The sequence below is a fragment of the Enhydra lutris genome, unplaced genomic scaffold, assembly GCF_002288905.1.
Source record: "Enhydra lutris kenyoni isolate GAN:26980312 unplaced genomic scaffold, ASM228890v2 scaffoldscaffold117, whole genome shotgun sequence".
NCBI lineage: Eukaryota > Metazoa > Chordata > Mammalia > Carnivora > Mustelidae > Enhydra > Enhydra lutris.
Genome location: NW_019154201.1, coordinates 638,945 through 661,549, shown reverse-complemented (window position 1 = coordinate 661,549; position 22,605 = coordinate 638,945). Strand labels below are relative to the sequence as shown.

General features: G+C 48.6%; 1 protein-coding gene; it reads right to left on the bottom strand.

Annotated features, from left to right (window-relative positions):
• LOC111139764 (zinc finger protein 84) overlaps positions 1–22,605 on the bottom strand; it is a 128,048-nt gene that overhangs the window by 73,298 nt on the left and 32,145 nt on the right.

Here is a 22,605-nt window from a genome sequence, read left to right as displayed (position 1 = left end):
TCTTCAGTAAAAAATGTTTTTCTTCTGCTAAAGTTAAGGAGAGTGAATTTCTATTTCATATCACTGAAGGGCTTTAGTCAATAAATTGTTGCTGGGAGTAGTGAATAAGCCACAAAAGAGGGCTTTTTTCCTGAGGCAAGAAGAAAATCAGATTCTTGTTTACATTACAGTGTGGAAACTTCACCCCAGAGTGTGAAGTGTTATTGCTCGTTTACACCAAGAAACTTGTGGCTCCTGATGATCAGATTCTGGGAACACTGAGGGCTGCTGTTGCCATAGGAGAGTTTTTAATTTATGAGGAAATTGGAGACAGGAGATGCGATGGCTACTTTGGTCCTGTTAGCTCTTAATCACAACAATCAGACGTGAGGCCCTGAAACTCCCCTCAAGGAAGAGCATTTTCTGTGACGTTGCTGAATTCAGCCATCCACTTCATGTGCTTGCTAATCCCTTATAGAAGCCTGTATTGGTCTAGAAAAAGTAGACTCTTTAATAATTTTTTTTTTTTTTTAAGATTTATTCATTTGCAAGAGAGAGAGGGAGCATGAGCAGCGGGAGGGGCAAAGGGAGAGGATAGAAGCAGACTCCCCGCTGAGCAGGGAGCCCGATGTGGGACTCGATCCCGGGACCCTGGATCATGATCTGAGCCGAAGGCAGACGCTTAACCCACTGAGCCACCCAGACATCCCTAATAAATCTTTTTTGAACGGACATAATTCAAAGTGTAAGTTTGCCTTCTTGCTCCCCACCCCCCTCCATGTCCTTTTCACTTGCGGAATACATTCTCCCTACCCGACACCCCCGGAAGTCTTAATTCACCCAAGCTTCAACTCTAAAATCTCTCAATACCGGGGCGCCTGGGTGGCTCAGTGGGTTAAGCCACTGCCTTCGGCTCAGGTCATGATCTCAGGGTCCTGGGATCGAGTCCCGCATCGGGCTCTCTGCTCAGCAGGGAGCCTGCTTCCCTCTCTCTCTCTCTCTCTCTCTCTCTGCCTGACTCTCCGTCTACTTGTGATCTCTCTCTGTCAAATAAATAAATAAAATCTTTAAAAAAAATAAATAAAATCTCTCAATACCATCTAAATCAGTTGTGGGTGAGATGGGGCACACTGCGTCGGGGCAGTATTCCTCTCTGTTTCGGAATGTGTGAAACCAATGATGAGGCAGACATAAAATAGACTACCCTGTCCTAAAAGGGAGAAATCAGGAAAAACGGTTGTGAGTCCCACACAAGTTAAAACCTAATGAAGCAAATTCCATTAGATTTTAAGGCCTGGGAATAATTCTCTTTGGCCCAATGCTTTGTCCTCTGAGCCCACTGGGGTGGTGGCCATGCCCGTCATCCCTGGGTGCTGGACAAGCCTCTGGAATTGAAAAGGTGGCTTCACCCTCTGAGACTGAGGAGGTGGCTCTACTTACTCCCAGGGTCACTCTTCCTTTGTCTTTAAGGATGACCCATGTGCCCATCTAGAGAGCTCTGTTGGCCCATTCCCTGGACAGCCAACAAGTTTCTTTACCCGTCTCTCTCCCCCTCAGTCCAGTTGGTAGCATTTCTGCTGAGATCGTTGATGGATCCATAAGGCACACCCTTGTTCTCGCCAGAGCATAGTTTCTCGTTTTTTTACAGTATGGATAAGCTGAGAATATCAAATTTTCAAAATCTATTTCCTTTATTCTTAACAATTCATTTTTCAGTTTATCTCTGTCCTCCCAAATTGTACTATTAGCAGCAAGAAGTCAGGCCATGTCGTCAACACTCTGCTTAGAAATCTGTTCAGCTAAGTGTTTCAGTTCATTAAAAGTTTGTTTTACAAAACACTAGGACGCAGTTTAGCCAAATTCTCTGTCACTTTATTAGAAAAAAAACTTTTTTTAAGAGCTGCTTGTTCTTTTTAAACATTTTATTTAGGGTGCCTGGGTGGGTCGGTCATTAAGCATCTGCCTTCAGCTCAGGTCATGATCTCAGGGTCCTGGGATCGAGTCCTATGTCAGGCTCCCTGCTCAGCGGGGGTGCCTACTTCTCCCTCTGCCTTTGCCTGCTGCTCTGCCTGCTTGTGCTGTCCCTCTCTGTCAAATAGATAAATAAAGTCTTTTAAAAAATGAAGATTTGGGGGTGCCTGGGTGGCTCAGTGGGTTAAGCCTCTGCCTTCGGCTCAGGTCATGATCTCAGGGTCCTGGGATTGAGCCCCGAATTGGGCTCCCACTCTGCGGGAAGCCTGCTTCTCCCTCCTCCATTCACCCCTGCTTGTGTTCCCTCTCTCGCTGTGTCTCTGTCAAATAAATAAATAAAATCTTAAAAGGGGGGGCCACCTGGGTGGCTCAGTCATTCAGCATCTGCCTTCCGCTGAGGTCTTGATCCCAGGGTCATGGAATCAAGTCCCACATCAGACTCCCTGCTCACTGGGGAGTCTGCTTTTCCCTCTGCTTCTGCACATCTCCCCCCTGCTTGTGCTCTGTCTCTCTCTCAAATTAATAAAATATTTTAAAAAATAAAGTAAAATATCACTTAATACATAAGAAGTGACATAATTAGAAAAATCACCACTTGGTAGCTAGCACGGTAGTATTTGTCTTAGGCAAGAATTGTCTATGAATGCTAAAATTAGGTGGGTGAGAATTTTATGAGGAATATTTAATTAGTCTTAAAACATCTGCCCATGAGATACTTATTAATTACAATTGGAAAAAATAAGAACTTTACAAAAGAGAAATCTGGCATTTACCACCTTAATTAAGTAATCAAAATGAAAATTGCTATTATTAACACAAATATGGAACTCTTGATACAGATCTCTGAGAAAGACACCACTTCCGAAGTATTCCATGAAAAATGCATGACCTGAATCTAAATCATGAGGAAACATCTAACAAACACGGGCTGAGAGTCATTCAGCATGAAAATGGCAGCACTTTTAAAAATGTCGAGGTCATGAAAGACTGAAAGACCGGTCCAGTTTAAAGGTAACTAAAGAGGGGAGCCCTGTGTGGGGACTAGAGTTTGCCTAAAATTAAAAAAAAAAAAAGTTTTTTAATTTAAAGTTAAGATACATGAAATTGGATATTGAATCCAAATTTTGTTTCTCGGACATTATGAGGATTATTGATGGAATTTGGATAACTTCTGTGTATTTGATAATAGTACTGCGTTTAGGTTCATTTCCTCAATTTGACAATTTGCTGTGGTTAGATAGTGGAAAGACCTTCTTGGAGACCCTCTCTGCGGTGTTCAGGAGTGTAGAGGAATTATGGAATTATAGAAGCAACTCATGCTTCTACCTTTCAAGAGAAGCATATTCTTTTTATTTTTAAAGATTTTGTTAGAGAGAGAGGGAACACAGAGGAAGAGTAAGAGGGAGAAGCAGGCTCCCCTCTGAGCAGGGAGCCCAGTGCGGGGCTCCTTCCCAGGACCCTGAGATCATGATCGGAGCCGAAGGCAGAGGCTCAACTGACTGAGCCACCCAGGCATCCCGAGAAGTATGTTCTTTTACAGAGACAGCAGACATGGTAAAAATGTTAACATCTGGGGAACATAGGTAAAGTTTATTTAGGAATCTTCCCTCTTCTGTGAATTCTTTACTTCTGTGATTCTGTGATTTTTTTTTTTACTTTGCATCAGTATCAAAACATTTCTAAATACTTAAATGAAAAAAATGAATTTAGCAAGGTCATCAGATGTCAGGTCTATGTATATAAATCAATTCTATTTCTACGTGCCAGCAGAACTTTGCAAAATGGGATTTAATAAAATGAATCCATTTTCAAAAGTATCAAAGTACAAAATGTACAAAAAAAAAAAAAGCCTTGTGCTGGGGGAAGGGATCAATGTCGTGACTGTGGCTATTGATACATGAACCCACACAGGTGATAACACTGACTAGAACTTCACACTCGAACGTGAGTATAAGTGAAACCGGAGAAATCCGAAGAAGTAGCGTGGACTGTGTTAAGGTCAATATTCTGGCTGTGATGTGCTGTAGTTTTGCAAAATGTTAACATTGGGGCAAAGTATAAGGATCTCTCTATTATTTTTTACACTACAGCTGAATTTACAGTTGACTCAATAGAAGTTTCATTTAGAACAGATCTAAGAAAGTTGTAAAAGAATGAATAAACTTATATAGAGCCAATGGAATGTTATGTACTACTACATAAACTACAGCTGATCTATGATATCCTCGTTAGAGGCCCAAATTAAGTGAAATGGAATTACGTATTATTTAGGCAGGCTTGTGTGTTTCTGTGATAAAATGATGAAACAGGAAAAGCAAGAGAATGATAACCCAAATATTCAGGATGTCGTCTGCTTCTCTGGAGGAGCAGCAAAGAGAGGCTGCGAATTATTTGTAATCTGGGTGACAGATGCATGAACATTCATGAGAAAGTACTTGTCAGTGATGTGAGATGAAAAGAGAACATAAATGCAGATAATTTAGATGTGGGAGGCCACGGTTAAGGCTTGAGACGAGAACCAAACCAGGCCCTGACTTGTGCCTCCTTTAAAGGCTGAATAGCCGAACAAAAGGCTTAGGTCGATAAAGTCGAGTAGCACTGAGAAAGGGTCTGTGCTATGTGTTGCGTGCTCGCCTACGTGACATCCCACACGTTTGCTAGTCAGCTAGAGACGATTTGGCCGGGGTCAGAAATTCTTGGCTGGTCCTTGCTGTCCTTGCACGGGCTATAGACTACACCACTGTAAGACTGAGCTGTGCTTGCATAAACTATGTCTTGAGTGGCCTTGAAGTCAGTACATCTGGCGCTAGAAGGTCTGCTATTGATGTCTAGGAAATAGATAATGGGAAAGCTTGAAGGATTTTCTGTGCTTGTCGCAAACTCTTTAGTAATCAACTAAAAATAGACACTTTTCTTATGATTGTTTCTGTTAGCTATAAAATGCCTCACAGCCTTGAATAAAATTGGCACTATTGGACATCCTCCTTGGTGCTCCTCCTGCCCCCATCTCTTTGTCTCTTAATTTCTTTTCACCATCCTCTTACCCTCACGTTCCTGGTCGATTTGTCGCGCCCGCCGTGACTTTAGATCATTGAAATTATAGGATAAATTAAGAATATTAATGTACCACTAAATATGAAAGGTTAGATCAAATCTCTTGATTTTCAGGACACCTGGATGGTTCATACATTAAGCGTCTACTCAGGTCATGATCCCAGGGTCCGTGGGATGGTCCTGGGATCCAGCCCCTGCTCAGCGGGGAGCCTGCTTCTCCTTCTGCCTCTCCCTGCTCCTTACCCTGCTTGTGCTCTCTCTCTCTCTGTCAAATAAATAAAATCTTTTTAAAAATTCTCTTAAAAAATTCTCAATTTTCTCACAAATTATACATGACCAAAATGGACCAAGCAGAAAAAGCAAGACTGAATAAATCAGTAAGAAATATGGAATTTGAGGGGTGTCTTTGGCTCAGGTCATGATCTCAGGGTCCTGGGATCCAGCCTGGCATCAGGCTCTCTGCTCAGTGGGGAGCCGGCTTCCCACCCCCTGCCTGCCTCTCTGCCACCTTGTGATCTCTCTCTCTCTCTCTCTATCATATAAATAAACAAATAAACTCTTAAAAAAAAAAAAGGGGGCGCCTGGGTGGCTCAGTGGGTTGGGCCGCTGCCTTCGGCTCGGGTCATGGTCTCGGGGTCCTGGGATCGAGTCCCGCGTCGGGCTCTCTGCTCGGCGGGGAGCCTGCTTCCTCCTCTCTCTCTGCCTGCCTCTCTGCCTGCGTGTGATCTCTCTCTGTCAAATAAATAAATAAAAATCTTAAAAAAAAAAAAAAAAAAAGAGGGGCCTGGGTGGCTCAGTGGGTTAAAGGCTCTGCCTTCGGCTCAAGTCATGGTCCCAGGGTCCTGGGATGGAGCCCCGTATCAGGCTCTCTGGGGGCGGGGGAGCCTGCTTCCCCCTCTCTCTCTGCCTGCGTCTCTGCCTACTTGTGATCTCTGTCAAATAAATAAATAAATAAAATCTTAAAAAAAAATCCGGAAATTGTAGTCAGAAATTTCCCTCAATGAAATGTAGCAAGCTTGAAGTACTGAGCAGTAAAATTTTACCAAAGATTTAAGGACTGATCATCATGACGTTATACAAGCAGTATTGGAAAATTTTAAAGGGACAGATTACTCCCAAATTCATTTCACAGCCCTCCAATAAACTTCATACCAAATCTGGATAGAGACCATAGAAAAGCAATGACTATAGGCCAGTCGAATAGATGAAAGTTTTCTGGATAAAATGGAATCCAGGCTTCTTGGCCCACACATTTGTATGCATCCGTTGGGGTGAGCTGATCTGCGGAGTTACCGATGATGGGCCTGTTTGACCTCGGTGGGGGACGCTGCTTTCCGGAGATGGCCGCGGCGAGGCGCCCGTCTTCTTCACCTCCTCTCCAGGGCGGCCCTCCCGCCGCTGCCACGGAGAGTCCAGTTCCCTGGTGGTGGCGGCGGAATGCGGTGGCCCTCCCACACGCGCACACGCACGGACGCGCACACGAAGGAGGCAACGCAGCCCCCGCTGTCGCGGCCGGAGCTCTCGCTCGGGAAGCCCCGGCGGCCGTGCGGCCGTGCGGGGTGGTGCGGCAGGAGCCTCGAGGGTCCGCGCGGAGAGACTACGTAGGTTCTGAGGCTTCGCGAAGAGAACCAGAGGCCCGCGCACCCCCGCACGCTGCGCTGGACGGTCAGACAGCGTCGCGTGCGCCCTCCGGAGGCGCGACTGCGCGGCCAGACTCTCCGCGCCCGCAGAAGCCGGAGAGTGTCCGGGCTGCGGCGCAGGCTCAGATTTGGGGCGACGTCCAGGCCGCAGCTGCGGTCGGCACAGACCTCTGGCCTGGAAGTGGGGTCCCCGGCCTCAGCGCGGGGCGGCGAGAGCCTCCGGAGGACCGCAGGGGAGTATTCGGGAAAACGCGCAGCGCCCGGAGGCCATCGGGGAGCACCCGCAGGCACACGGGGAGGGAGGCTGGAGGTGAAGGGACCGGCTACCGGCGGCGGAAGAGGCGACGCCCGCGTGAGGCCTGTGGCGGAGGCGCGGGCCTTCCAGGCGCCGTGTCTGCGCGCCGCCCGCGCTCTTCCGTGACTCTCAACCCGCTCGAGGCCGCGAGAAGCACTGAAGCCAGAACCGTCCTCGGAAGAGATGCGGAGCGGCGCAACGGCTGTTCGGGCGCCACCGTGTCCCCGACTGAGGACGCCCGCAGGGGGGCGCCTGCCTCGCCTCAGGCCTGACCGCCGCGCTGCCAACCGGCTCTGCTTTGCCTCCGGTCCTGCTCGGACGGATCCGCTTGGGCGTCCCCCCGCCCCGCGCTCCCCCAGCGCACGTGCTCCGTAAACAGACAAAGTCTTTTTTTTTTTTTTTTAGATTTATTTATTTATTTATTTGACAGACAGAGATCACAAGTAGGCGGAGAAGCAGGCAGAGAGAGAGGAGGAAGCAGGCTCCCTGCTGAGCAGAGAGCCCAACGTGGGGCTCGATCCCAGGACCCTGGGATCATGACCTGAGCCGGAGGCAGAGGGTTTAACCCACTGAGCCACCCAGGCGCCCCTGGACAAACAAAATCTTAAAAAGAAAAAAACTGAAGCGAGTCAACAAGCCCTCCGTGAGGTGAGCCTGGCGTCAGCGGGTGCGTTCCGAGAACCCGGCAGCCGATCTGGGGATGAGTCGTTCGGAGACAGACACATCGCGAGCGGGGGGAGGGGCGGAGGCGGAGGGAGCAGCCGGCTCCCCGCGGAGCAGGGCGCCCCGGCGGGGCTCGGTCCGGACACGCGCATCAAGATCCGAGCCGTCGGCGGACGCTTCACTGACGGAGCCCGCGGGCACCCCCCGGGAGAATCATTTTGAAGAAAATGTCGTTACGGCCTCAATTCCCAAGCACATTTTCTAGCACCGGAGGCTGCCGACATGCTCCGTACAGACCGACCATGAGTGTTATGAGTGTTCAGGAAAAAGAACTTGCGAAGTGAGTGGAAGGACACCGGCCGGCAAAGTTATGGTGCGGTTAGGTGTAGTGTTTGCGGGAAATATGGAGAGAGAAGCTCCTCGTAAGCCGAAACATAGCGCGAGTATACACACCCCGCAAGGCTCTAAGCAGCGGTATTACCTCGGACTGCGAGGGACGCACCGTGTGGGAGCTCGGAAGACTCAGCTCTCTGCAGGCGGGAAGGAGGCCGGGAAGGACCCCTGCGACCATGAATCCCTCGCCGGGGTGGGGGGAACGACGGTGACAGATGGCAGAGCCGGGAGCCAGGTGCAGCTGGGAAGAGCTCCGAGAGAACGGGACCGATCGGGGAACCTGGTAACGCGTATTCAGTGGGATGCAGGATTTTCCGTGGACCAGTGACTGTTGCGTGGGGACTCCTGTTGTCCCTCGTGTTCAACTGGACTATCTGTAGCACTTTTCCCGTGTCTGCGCCACTGATGTATTTTGGGTGTATAAGATGGAAATAACCTCATTTAACCTTAATTTCCCTAGATGCTCATCTCCAACTATAGCCACACTGGGGTTAGGATTTTAACAAAACAATTTTGGAAGGGCGCAGATATTCAGTCCATAGCACATTTAGTAGCCAGTAAAAAAATACACGGGGGGGGGGGGGGGGGGGGAGCTCACGTTCATAATACCAATAGGAATGACAAGTTTCTTAGGATTATATCTGATACAATGTTGAATTTTTTAAAAAGATTTTATTTATTTATTTATTTGTCAGAGAGAGAGAAGGCACAAGCAGGCAGAGTGGCAGGCAGAGGCAGAGAGAAAAGCAGGCTCCCTTATAAGCAAGGAGCCCGATGTGGGACTCTATCCCAGGATACTGGGATCATGACCTGAGCCGAAGGCAGCAGCTCAACCGACTGAGCCACCCAGGCATCCCTCAATGTTGAATTAAAAAAAAAAAGACTTTATTTATTTATTTGACAGAGCACAAGAAGCGGGGAGGGGCAGAGGGAGAGGGAGAAGTAGGCTGCTCCCTGAGCAGGGAGCCTAACATAGGGGTGCCTTAATGGCTCAGTTGATTAAACACTGGACTCCTGATTTTTTTTTAAAGATTTTATTTATTTGACAGATCACAAGCAGGCAGAGAGGCAGGCAGACATAGAGGAGGAAGCAGGCTCCCTGCTGATCAGAGAGCCCTATGCGGGGCTGGATCCCAGGACCCTGGGACTATGACCTGAGCCGAAGGCAGAGGCTTTAACCCACTGAGCCACCCAGGCACCCCTGGACTCTTGATTTTGGCTCAGGTCGTGATTTGAGGGTCATGAGATCAAACCCTGTGCTGGGCTCTGTGATGGGCATGGAGCCTCCGTAGAATTCGCTTTCTTGGAACGCCTGGGTGGCTCAGTTGGGTAAGCTGCTGCCTTTAGCTCAGGTCATGATGCCAGGGTCTTGAGATTGAGTCCCACATCGGGCTTCTCACTCAGCGGGGAGCCTGCTTCTCTCTGCCTCTCCCTGCTTGTGCTTTCTCTCTGACAAATAAATACATTTTAAGAAATATTTTATTTATTTATTTATTTATTTGGCAGACAGAGATCACAAGTAGGCAGAGAGGCAGGCAGAGAGACGAGGAGGGGAAACAGGCTCCCCGCTGAGCAGAGAGCCTGATTCAGGACTCGATCCCAGGACTCTGAGATCATGACCTGACCTGAAAGCAGAGGATTAACCCACTGAGCACCCAGGGGTCCCAAATAAATATAAAAAAAAAAAAAATTCTCTTTCTCCCTCTCCACCTGCCCCTCCCCTTCTCCATTTCTAACCAAACAACAATAACAAAAAAAAAAACTTACATAAAAATGATTTATGAATAAAATAAGAAAATGCTATTAAAGTTCATAAAAGGGGGCGCCTGGGTGGTTCAGTGAGTTAAAGCCTCTGCCTTAGGCTCAGGTCATGATCCCAGGGTCCTGGGATTGAGCCCCACATCCGGCTCTCTGCTTAGCAGGGAGCCTGCTTACCCCCTCTTTCTCTCTGCTTGCCTCTCTGCCTACTTGTGATCTCTTATCAAATTAAAAAAAAAAAGAAATCTAAAAAAAAAACCACAAAGTTCATAACAGAACTGAAAAATTCATGGGGCACCTGGCTGGCTCAGTTGGTAGGGAATGTCACTCGTTTTTTTTTTTAAGATTTTGTTTATTTGACAGAGATCACAAGTAGGCAGAGAGGCAGGCAGAGAGAGAGAGGGAGAAGCAGCCTGCCTCACTGCTGAGCAGAGAGCCCAATGCAGGACTCGATCCCAGGACCCTGAGATCATGACCTGAGCCGAAGGCAGAGGCTTAACCCACTGAGCCACCCAGGTGCCCCGAGAATATGACTCTTGATCTTGGGGTTGTAAGTTCAAGCCCCTTGTTGGCTGTAGAGATAAGTTAAAAATAAAGTCTTAGGGGTGCCTCCGTGGCTTAGTTGGTTGAGATCTGCTTTCTGCTCAGGTCATGATCTGGGGATCCTGGGATCCAGTCCCACATTGGGCTCCCTGCTCCCTGCTTGTGTCTTTCTCAAATAAAAAAAATCTTAAATTTTTATTTTTTAAAAAAATTTTTTAAGGGTTAAACAATGTTTTTTAGATTTTATTTATTTATTTGACAGACAGAGATTACAAGTAGGCAGAGAGAGAGAAGGGGAAGCAAGGCTCCCTGAAGAACAGAGAACCCCATGCAGGGCTCCATCCCAGGACTGACTCTGGGATCATGACGTGAGCCAAAGGCAGAGGGTTTAACCCACTGAGGGTTAGACAATTTTAAAAAAGATTTTATTTATTCATTAGACAGCACAAGCAGGGGCAGAAGCAGACTCCCTGCTGAGCTGGCGCCCCCTAGAATGTATTTTTAAGTTTAAAAAGTTCGTTTCATTTTATTGAAGTGATTATATTTTCCTTTCGACCTATTGATATGGTAATATTAATGAATATATCAACTTTCCTGTATTTCCACTCCGTTATAATATATTTTCCTAAGGTATTGCCAGCTTCTCTCTGTTGATAATTTCTTGGGGTAGTCATAATTTTTGCACCGGTAATCATAATCACGTTTTGTCTGAGTTCCTTCCTCAAACCATACATTTGTCAATTTTGGTGTCTTTATGGTGACTAATCAATAGAAAACTTCCTTCTTCTATTTCCTCTGAAAATTTTATATGTAAGAATTCTCTGATCACTGGATGTTTGAAAGAATTCCCCGGAAACTCAGTGATGCTTTTTGGCACAGGATCTCTGAAACTGTCTTCATCTTTACTCATGAAGTGGTTTCTCCTTTCTTGAGTCAAATCTGACACATTCATTCCTGAAGAATCATTTGTTTCACCAAGAATTCCGAATTTCTTAGTATAGATAGCATTCTCATTCAACTTTCTACATGTCTGCGGGTATTCTTGTTTTATCATCCTACCCCTCTGTCTGTGTAAGGTGATAGGTCCCCAGTAATGGGTCTGTGATGAAAGGAGTGACACTGATACAAAGTGAAGGTCAAGCAAAGCTTTATTTCACGCCAAGCATCGAGAATCAAACCGACTGGTCGGGGCCGTCTCTTACAAAGAGGAGACCCCTCCCAGCCTCACAGACTAACTTTTATAGAGCAAAGGCCATGTGGTTGAGTCTGGCCACATGCAGGTGGCCAATGAGATTGCAACACACAGAGAAAACTGCACAGTCTTGCTAGATCACACATGGGCGGCCAATTGAATTTCAATTTACCCTAGTAGATATTTGAACTGGCCTATCCCCTTGGTCAGCATTGGCGCCCAAAAGGTGGGACCCACTCTCCTTGGTAGCTAGGGAGACGGTATGTGGGCCCCACTGATTGGATGTCTCCACCTGGCCTGACCCACCCTTGTATCTGGGCTTTGCTACCTGGGACTGGTTTCTTGGACATGCTTTTAAGTAAGTTCCTCTGGGGGGGGCAGGGTCAATCTAAGTTTACTGCATAAACAACAAAATGGCTCCCTCTGGCTAAGTAGGCCCTTACATTCCCCCCCTTTTCTTTGGAGATTTAGTCAAATCCTTGACTTTTCAGCCAGTTCTACGTTCTCCTGTTGTAAGGGGTTATATTGGGCACGTAAGACTAACATTTTTATCACTCTAATTTTCTTTTGTACAAATGACATTAGGGCGTTTATAATGCAGGGGCCAAAAAGTAACATTAGTCACAGTTGGCTGATGAGTTAGCCATTCATTGCTTTGTATAACCTTTTCCATTTTTCCTAATTCCGTTCATCTAATTTCCCACCTATACTTTTTTGTCTTATGAGGTGACTCAGAAGCTCTTACACAAACAGGTAACAATAGGAGCAACAATGAACTCATAGTCTTTTGAGTCTTAGCTTTAGTCCACGGTCAGCAGGGTGCATCGGCTGCGGCTTCCATCTCTGGGGGGCATCCTCATCCTCCGCTCATTTGACGTGACCCATGTGAATCCAGGCCCTGATGCCTTCTACTTTTATTGCCGTGGGGTTGGTCAGGATGACAGTAAACGGTCCATTCCAGCGAGGCTCCAAGTTTCCCACTTGATGGCGACGTATCAAAACCAAGTCTGCGGTTGATAAGGATGTGCTTCCACCTCCATCTCCGTCCCAGTGTGGGCAGTTCGGATCCCTGCATGGGCTCTTTTTAAGACAGACTGTAATGCCTGCAGTGACTGAAGTACAGACTGATCAGTCATTTCTGCTAGGGCAATCTCCTGTAGCTGAGGGCAGAGCGGGGTGGGGGTGTGTGTGTGTCTCCCAAACAATATTTCAAATGGGATCACCTTGTTTAAGTAGAGTGTACACTGTGCCCTGAGGAGGGCGAAAGGAAGGAGATCCACCCATCCACCGCCAGTCTCCAGAATTAGCTTTGTCAAGGTCTCTTTAAGAGTCCGGTTCATTCTCTCTACTTGCCTGGAACTCTGGGGCCGGTAGGCACAATGTAATTTCCCATTAGTGCCCACAGCCTTGGCCAATGCCTGTGAGACTGAACTCACAAATGCAGGGCCGTTGTCCGACCCAATTGTGAGAGGAAGCCCAAACCTAGGAATTATTTCTTCTAATAGCTTTTTGGCTACCACTCCCGCCCACTCATGTTTGGCGGCAAAAGCCTCTACCCAGCCTGAAAAGGTATCTACGAAAACTAACATATACTTGTGCCCATATTTTCCAGGTTTCATCTCTGTAAACTCTATTTCCCAATAAATTCCTGGTTCCTTACCTCTTTCCCTTTTCCCTCTTCCCATTCTAGTTCCTCCCGCATTAACTGCCGGGCATTGAGCACATCTATCAACTACATCCTGAACCATACGCCCTAATTTAGAAACTAGGAACTGCTTGCCTATAAGCTCCTTGAGTTTGCGTGTCCCCAGATGAGTGCCCTGATGTATCTGGTCTACTAACTTCTTACCTAGTCTTCGAGGAAGAATTATTTTTCCTGCTTTAGTCTTAGCCCAGTCCCCTTCATAGTCCAATTTAACCCATTTCTGTAAATACTTTAAATCTTCCTCTGAATAGTCCGGTTTTTCTGGTAGGGCTGGAGCAGAGAGTGTCACCTGCTCTTGCACTGTTTCCCGGGCTGCTTGCTTTGCGGCTTGATCTGCCAATTGGTTTCCTTTTGAAATCAGATCAGTCCCCTTTTGGTGTCCGGGGCAATGCATAATGGCCACCTCTTTTGGGTTCCAAATAGCCTGGAGGAGAGCCAATATTTCTCTTCTATTTTTAATTTCTTTTCCTTCTGCTGTTAATAGGCCCCTTTCTTTATAAATAGCCCCATGTATATGGAGAGTAGCAAAGGCATACCTGCTGTCCGTATAGATGTTGGCGGTTTTACCTTTGGCCATCTGCAGTGCCTTAGTGAGTGCAATCAGCTCCGCTTTCTGCGCCGAGGTTCCTGTGGCAGGGCTGCCGTCCAGAGTTCCTGCTCAGGGGAAACCACCGCAGCCCCTGCATACCTCTTTCCATCGACCATGTAGCTACTCCCATCTATGAACAGAGTCATTTTTGCATCCGGGAGGGGAATGTCTCTGAGATCCGGCCTTATTCCCGTGACTTGGGTTAGGACCTCCCCGCAGTCGTGTGGGTGGTCAGCCAGCTCCTCTGGCAGCAGCGTGGCTGGATTTAGCACCGCCGGGGGCCACAAGGTCACTCTGGGTTCGTTGAGGAGGAGGGCCTGATACCCTGTCACTCGGGTGTTCATCATCCATCGGTCGGGTGGAGTCCGGAGAAGGCCCTCGATAGCGTGTGTGGTGGTCAAGATGAGATTTTGACCCAAAGTCAATTTCCTTGCACCCTTGACCAGGAGGGCCGGGACAGCAATTATGCGGAGGCAAGAGGGGAACCAGCCGCTACTGGATCTAGTTTCTTGCTAAGACAGGCTACTGGCCATTGCCAAGGCCCCAGAGTCTGAGTCAAAACTCCTTTGGCCACCCCTGCTTTTTCATCCACATACAAGTGGAAAGGCTTGGTAACATCTGGGATGTCCAGTGCTGGGGCACTCAGTAAGGCACTCAGTAAGGCTATTTGTAATTCTCGAAATGCTCCTTCTGCCTCAGCTGTCCACTCTATCATAGTGAGCCCCCCTTTCGCCAGTTCGTAGAGAGGTCGGGCCATCTCCGCCAACCGCGGTATCCACAGCCTACAGTAGCCCGCTGCCCCAAGAAACTCCCTCACTTATCGGGACATGGTGGGGCGGGGGTATCGGGTGATCACCTGTTTCCTGGACTCAGACAGTGAACGCACTCCCTTGTGGAGACCAAAGCCTAGATAAGTGGCGTGGCTCTGACAGAGCTGCGCTTTCTTTGCTGACACCCGATATCCTTTTCCTGCAGAGTCTGTAAGAGAGCTCTCGTCCCCGCAAACATGACTCACAGTCCTCAGCGGCTACTCACAAGTCATCAACGTACTGTAACAGAGTGCCTCCCGGGTTGGAGGTTCTGTACTCATGCAAATCCCATGTAGGGCTTCGTCGAAGATAGTGGGTGAATTCTTGAATCCTTGGGGAAGTCTTGTCCAGGTGAGCTGGCCTTGGAATCCTTCCTGTGGGTCAGACCACTCGAAAGCAAAGAGGGGCTGAGACTCCCTTGCTAAAGATATGCAGAAAAATGCATCTTTGAGATCGAAGACGGTATAGACAGTTCTTTTGGGGCCCAGGAGGGAGAGGAGGGTATAGAGGTTAGGCCCCGTTGGGTGGATATCTTCAACCCGCTTATTAATTTCCCGCAAGTCCTGAACGGGTCGGTACTCCCCAGTCTCGGCCTTTTTGACGGGCAGCAAAGGTGTCTTCCATGGAGACTTGCAAGGAACTAGGATCCCGTCTCCTCGGAGGCGGTTCATGTGTTTTCTGATCCCTTCCTTTGCTTCCCAGGGGAGGGAGTACTGCCAGACGCGAACAGCCGTGGCCTTTCTTTCAATTGTACCACCACTGGAGGCTGTCCCTTGGCCAAGCCAGGGGGCTTCCCTTCTGCCCAGACTTCGGGAAACTCGACCTGCAGGGTTTGGAGAAGGCTCCCTTCTCTTGTCTCCTCTGGTTCTGAGACTGGCTCGTAAAGGAGGTGTTCGTCTACTGCTGCCACAAGCATCTGCACAGCGGGTTGTCTCAAGGTCACAGTCATGTCTCCTTCTGAGAACTGAATGCCAGCTTGTAAGTTGTGGAGGAAATCTCTTCCAATCAGGTTATACAGGGCATTAGGGAGGACCAAGAATCGATGCTTGACTACTCCCAAGGCCAAATTTAAAGTCATTTCTGTTGTCCATTTATGTCTTTCTGTGCCATTCGCCCCTTGTACCCAGACTTCCTCTCCAGACAGTTTTCCCATAGGTTTAAGTAATGATGAAAATTGGGCTCCCGTGTCCACCAAAAAATCAATTGATTTTCCCTCCACTTTAATTTTTACCTGAGGTTCGGGAAGGGGCTCCGAACCACGGCCCCTTCAGTCTCTGGTGGCCAGCATCGCCGTCTTCCTTTTGGGGCACTCCCTGGCCCAATGTCCTATCCTTACAGTAAGCGCACTGATCTGAATCTAAGTCTTCCCGCCTGCTTTCTCTGTGCTTCAGCTTTTCCTTCCATTTACCATCCCCTACCTGCCTTTTCCCTTTCTATTGACCTCTTTCCCCCTGTCTCCTCCCCGCCTCATGTAATGCCAAAACCTTAACCAGTTTTTTTTGTCTGTTTTTCATCCTCTTGTGCATCCCTGTTGTTAAACACCTTTTCTGCTATTCCCACTAACTTGGTCAGATTCTTCCCTTCAAATCCTTCAATTTTCTGAAGTTTCCTCCTTATATCTGGGGCTGGCTGACTGGCAAAAGCAAGATTCACTGCCCTCTGATTTTCGGGTGCCTCAGGGTCGATTGGGCTATCCATTTTATAGGCTTCAATAAGCCTTTCTAGGAAAGCTCCCGGAGACTCATTCTTACCTTGAGTCACCACACTAATTTTTTTAGACAGATTTATGGGTCTCCTTGCAGCTGTACGGAGGCCTCCCGGTAGAGCCTGGCGGTAGAAGCGTAGGCTCTCCTTACCTTCATCGGAGTTTGGATCCCAGTCGGGGGGTTCCCTCAGGCAATAGTCCTCCATTCGCCGGGGATCGAGGTCCCTGCCAAGTCTCTCACTTATCACGTTATGGGTTTCTCGCATGATGCGATTCCTCTCTTCCGCGTTAAAGAGAGCCATAAGGAGCTGTTGAATATCCACCCAGGTGGGCTGGTGAGCAAGAAAGACAGTCTCCAGGGACCAATTAGATCCTGAGGGTGGACAGAAAAGGATTTGTGTTGGGCCTTCCAGTTATAGATGTCAGGAGAAAGGGATATAGGTTAGGTGGGGGCGCCCTCTCCTGTCCAGTAGAGCAACCTCACGGAGAGGCAGCATCAGCGCCGATGGAACTGGTGAGGTAGAGGGAGGCAGAGGGGGACAGAGGAAAGGGGAAGGATCAGGGCGGTCTTTCTGCTTGGTGGTCCCATAAGTGGACCCTGACCGCGTATGAGGTGGACTAGTAAGGGCGTCTCGAGACCAAGAGTCAGGTTTAGGGGACAGATAAGGGGGTGAAACTCCACATCCTCCACATCTGACCGGGGTAGGATGGTCTTCTTCTTCTTCCCTGGTTTCCCCTCATCTCTCTGTTCTGATTTTGTTGATCTAACCTCCCTTAGAGGGAGAGAGATGGTTTCCTTAGCAGGGGGGAAGGTGAGACTTGAGCCATGACGGTGACTCTTCTATCAGATATCGCCAGGCCACGATGTACGGTATTTGGTCTCGATGGAGATTGAAGACCTTACTCTGGGTAGAGTAGATCTGAGCCAAGGCAAACGTTCCTTCCGGCGGCCACCCTGTGGAGAAAGTGGGCCACTCTAATTGGCAGAGTGTTTTTAGTTTTCCCGGGTAAACCTTGTCACCCGACTGGGTGGCTTTACCTTGAAAATCCTTGAAATGCTGGAGAACAAGACTTAGGGGTGTCACAGGTCCCTTACTCCCCGCTTGCCCCACATTTCCAAACACAATCAACAACACAACAGACAACAAAAAGACAAGACAAAGACAACGGTATGTATGTATGTATGTATGTATTTATGTATGTATGTATTTATGTATGTATGTATGTATGTATGTATGTATGTATGGCAGGCCCAGCCATCCTCATCCAGAGCCTGCTGCTGGTGGGGACTTTCTCGGTCCCCTGCAAACACAGCAAACAACACAACAGACAACAAAAGGACAAGACAAAGACAACCGCAGGCCCAGCCATCCTCATCCAGAGCCTGCTGCTGGTGGGGACTTTCTCGGTCCCCTGCAAACACAACAAACAACATAACAGACAACAAAAGGACAAGACAAAGACAACAGCAGGCCCAGTGGTCCTTACCCAGAACCTGCCACCGATGGGGACTTTCTTGATCTCCTGACCGCCCAGGGGGACTCGAACCCCTGATGATCTACCAGTGGAGGGATGGGGCATCCCCACATCCGCTCCACCCCTGGGGAGCATGGCTGCGTCCAGCTTCTCCCCGCTGGGCTATACCCTGGAGCTCCACAACCAGACAGACAGGATCCAGAGATCTTACCTCCAGAGGTTTTTCCCAGAAATTCTTATGCTGGCTCAGTTTTCGTCATTTGATTTTGGACGTGCCCCCAATGATAGGTCCCCCAATAATGGGTCCGTGATCAAAGGAGCGAGACTGATACAAAGCGAAGGTCAAGCAAAGCTTTATTTCGCGCCAAGCATCAAGAATCAAACCGACTGGTCGGGCCCTCTCTTACAAAGAGGAGACCCCTCCCAGCCTCACAGACTAACTTTTATAGAGCAAAGGCCATGTGGTTGAGCCTGGCCACACACAGGTGGCCAATGAGATTGCAGCACATAGAGAAAACTGCACAGTCATGCTAGGTCACAAATGGGCGGCCAGTTGAATTTCAATTTACCCTAGTAGATATTTGAACTGGCCTATCCCATTGGTCAGCATTGGCATAAGGCGGGGCCCACTCTCCTTGGTAGCTAGGGAGACAGTATGCCCGCCCCACTGAATGGATATCTCCACCTGGCCTGACCCGCCCTTGTATCTGGGCTTTCCTACCTGGGACTGGCTTCCGGGACTTGCTTTTAAGTAAGTTCCTCTGGGAGGGGCAGGGTCCATCTAAGTTTACTGCTTATCTGGGAGGGGCAGGGTCAATAAAGAACAACATGGCTCCCTCTGGCTAAGCAGGCCCTTACAGAAAATTTTAGAAATAAGTACATCCAACAACTACTATACTTAATGTACGATTGTGTCCCATGCCCTCTAGAAATAATCTGCTCAATTTGCTGCCATGGAGAGACTATAGTTTGTAAATTATAGGCGAGAGTAAAAATAAAATAAAAATATATATTAGATCTTACATATTTTAAACTCAAGAGGCATACGTGTATGTTACAATCTGAGGGAGAAAAATGGGGCAAACCCCACAAAATCACACGGAAAACAAAGGCAAGCACACAAATGACCAACTGCCCCAGCTGGAACCGGCGCGGGTTCCACCAGGAACTCGCGACTCCGGGAAACCCACCTGGGGCCAGACAGCCCTAGGGAGCCCAGGAGGGCGGGGACCCCGTGCAGGGCCGGAGGGCCTCGCGCGCCCTGGGCCAGGGACCTGCGCGGGACTCGGGTGCAGGGTACAATCCTGAACGCCGGGAGCGGGAAGAGCGGGTCCTGGTCCGCCCTACCCGCCCCCGCTGGCTCACGACTCGCACACGCAGCCCGGCCGCGCCCCAGACCCCACTCGGGTCCGGACTGCGGAAGCCCCCAGCGAAGCTCGCCGGAGGCCGGGATCTCCCTGCAGCTCCGCGCACTCGCTGCGCCCGCCGCACCCAGCACCCCCTGGGCGCGCTCCGCCCTCTGCGCCCCGGACGCGGGTTTGCGGGAGCCGCTCCGCCGCCAACCGGGGGAAGGAGCCCGCACGCGACCGCTGAGACCTCCTCGCGTAGCGGCCGGGGGCGACGGGGAGCCGCCGTTACTAGGCGGGGTGCGGTCTCCCAGCAACGCGCAGGCGGGGACTTGGCCAACAATGGGGGGGGGGGCCGCAGGGAAACGCCCTGGGCTGTTACGGAGCAAACTCCGGTGTCTAAGTGACGGACCGGCTCGGGATGGGTCCCAGGAGGCGCTAGCTGAGCGGTTACGAGGGGTAAAAAGCGTTTTCTGTAAACCAGATTTAAAATTTGTTTTGCTGGTGCGCCTGGGTGGCTCAGTCGATTAAGCCCCAACCTTCGGCTCTGGCACGGTCCTGGGGTCCTGGGATCCAGTAGGGTCCCTGCTCAGCCCATCTGCTGGAATGACTGTGGTGTCTGTCTTTAAGCCCGGAGCTAGAAACCTCGGAGAGGAGGAAAGGCCTGTCTGAAAACCACAGAGCCACAGGGAGCCTACCTGGGGAGGGTGGGACGGCCTGGGCTGGTGGCCTGAGGGACCTAACGCAGAGGGAGGGCCGGTGTGCCGGTGTGCAGGTGACCAAGGAGCCCCAGCCATTCCCTGAAGGACCCCCTGATTGCCTCCTGATTTCTGGCCCCAACCCTCCCCTCCAGGAAAAACAACTGTCCTACTTACATGCTGGCCCTGAGGGGCTCAGGGCTGGGACAGGCCAAGAGACTCTCTCAGCCAGATGCCAAGTGGGAGAGGCCACCGGCAGGCAAGGCTGGTCAGGCTGCCACTCACACACGGTAGGGCTCCACTATGGCGCATCTGAGAACACCCAACAGGGCGGGAAACATGAAAAATAAAGATTCTAACACAAACAGCATTTTGTACAACATGTTCACGGCAGAGAGAAAGCAATTTAATTAGGAACAAAGTGACTTTGGCTCTTACTCTGGAAGTAAGTGCAAAGCATGTCTGCTCTAGCAGTAACCTGCCACGGTGCACACTGTATCAGCAGGACAGGGTGTGTGTGCCTGTCTGCCCACGTGCACACACACCTGCATCCCAGGCTGACCAGGGAGTCATGCTCCCCCGAGCACCCTGGGCTGGTGCTCCCCTCACGGGCGGATAGTGTGTCTCCGGAAAGCCACTCTGCTTCTCTGGAACGTTTGGATCGGAGGACATTTTTCTCCCTCAGGAGGTCATAGCCTTCTACTTCACAGATGTTCCCATCTACCTCTGTAACTCGACCTAAGATGAAGAAGAACAAGGAGAAGGCATCAGTGATGATTAAATCCCCGTGGACAATCCCTCTGGAACAAAACTGGTAAAATCAGCTTGGATATAATAATATTACCTTCAATTTCAATAATTACATTTAATAGCACCAGTTAATACAATTGTTAAGTTTTAAATTTTAGAGTCTATTTTAATATATAACTTATCATATATAAAATAGATAAAATCTATTATAAATATAGATTTTAAAAATATTTTATTTGACACAGAGAGAGAGAGAGAGTACAAGCAGGCAGAGTGGCAGGCAGAGGGAGAGAGAGAGAAGCAGGCTTCCCGGAGAGCAAGGAGCCCGATGCTGGACTTGATCCAACTGAACCACCCAGGCGTCCCTATTATAAATATAAACTTTAAGGTGATTTTTAATATAAATATGATTACATCCCAAGCCGATTTTAGAATAATCCTGCTATAGCTCAAATTGCAGAACTGGGCAAATGGAATAAAAACATGAATGTAAATCATACACTTAGGTTGTGATGCAAACCTCTGAATTTCATCAACATTCAAGAAAGGCTTTTGGCATTTTCAAGATACATTATTTACAAATTAAACTTAAGGTTGGCCTATTTAAAAGCAAGATAATACCTTGTGCACTGCAAGATTTCTTGTACATTAAATAGAGATTTTTTTTTTACAAACAAGGTAACTCAACTTCTTTTTTTTTTTTAAGAATTGTTTTTAACGGGACGCCTGGGTGGCTCAGTTGGTTAAGCAGCTGCCTTCAGCTCAGGTCATGATCCCAGCGTCCTGGGATCGAGTCCCACATCGGGCTCCTTTCTCGTCAGGGAGCCTGCTTCTCCCTCTGCCTGCCATTCTGTCTGCCTGTGCTCGCTCTCTCTCCCTCTCTCTCTCTCTGACAAATAAATAAATAAATAAAAAATCTTAAAAAAAAAAAAAGAATTGTTTTTAAGGTTTTATTTATTCATTTAACAGAGAGGGAGAGTACAAGCAGGGAGAGCAGCAGGCAGAGTGGGAGGGAGAAGCAGGCTCTCTGCTGAGTCAGGAGCCAGATGTGGGACTCGATCCCAGGACCCTGGGATCACGACCTGAGCCGAAAGCAGCTGCTTAACAAACTGAGCCACCCAGGCATCCCAGGTACCTTGACTTCTGTGGGAGGCCATAGTAAGGCTTCAGACGAGAACCAAACCAGACCCTGACTTGTGCATCCTTTAAAGGCTGAATAGCCGAACAAAAGGCTTAGGTCGATAAAGTCGAGTAGCACTGAGAAAGGGTCTGTGCTATGTGTTGCGCGCTCGCCTACGTGACTTCCCACACATTTGCTAGTCAGAGACGATTTGGCCGGGGTCAGAAATTCTTGGCTGGTCCTTGCTGTCCTTGCACAGGCTATAGACTACACCACTGTAAGACTGTGCTGTGCTTACATAAACTATGTCTTGAGTGGCCTTGAAGTCAGTACATCTGGCGCTAGAGGGTCTGCTATTGGTGCTTGGGAAATAGATAATGGGAAAGCTTGAAGGATTTTCTGTGCATGTTACAAACTCTTTAGTAATCAGCTAAAAATAGATACTTTCTTATGATTGTTTCTGTTAGCTATATAATGCCTTGCTGCCTTGAATAAAATTGGCACTATTGGACATCCTCCTTGGTGCTCCTCCTGCCCCCATCTCTTTGTCTCTTAATTTCTTTTCACCATCCTCTTACCCTCACGTTCCTGGTCGATTTGTCGCGCCGGATGCGACAGACTTCTAAAGTCTCATCTGTATAAAATGTCTGAATCAAAATTATCAAAAATCCTAATTCCCCTAGCAAAAGTCTCTGCATGTAACCCTATAGAACTACACAGTTGTTGTTGTTGTTTTTTTCTAATAGAGTTTCTTCTAATTATTTGCAAGTTACTTTAGGAAAACATTAAAAGATTGACAAAGAGAACAGTATTACATGATGTCTTAGCTTATTAACCTAAAATACAGGTTCTTAGCTCTATTACATTTGACCTATCTACAACTAATCTGTATAGAAATTCCACTGAAAAATAACAGGAG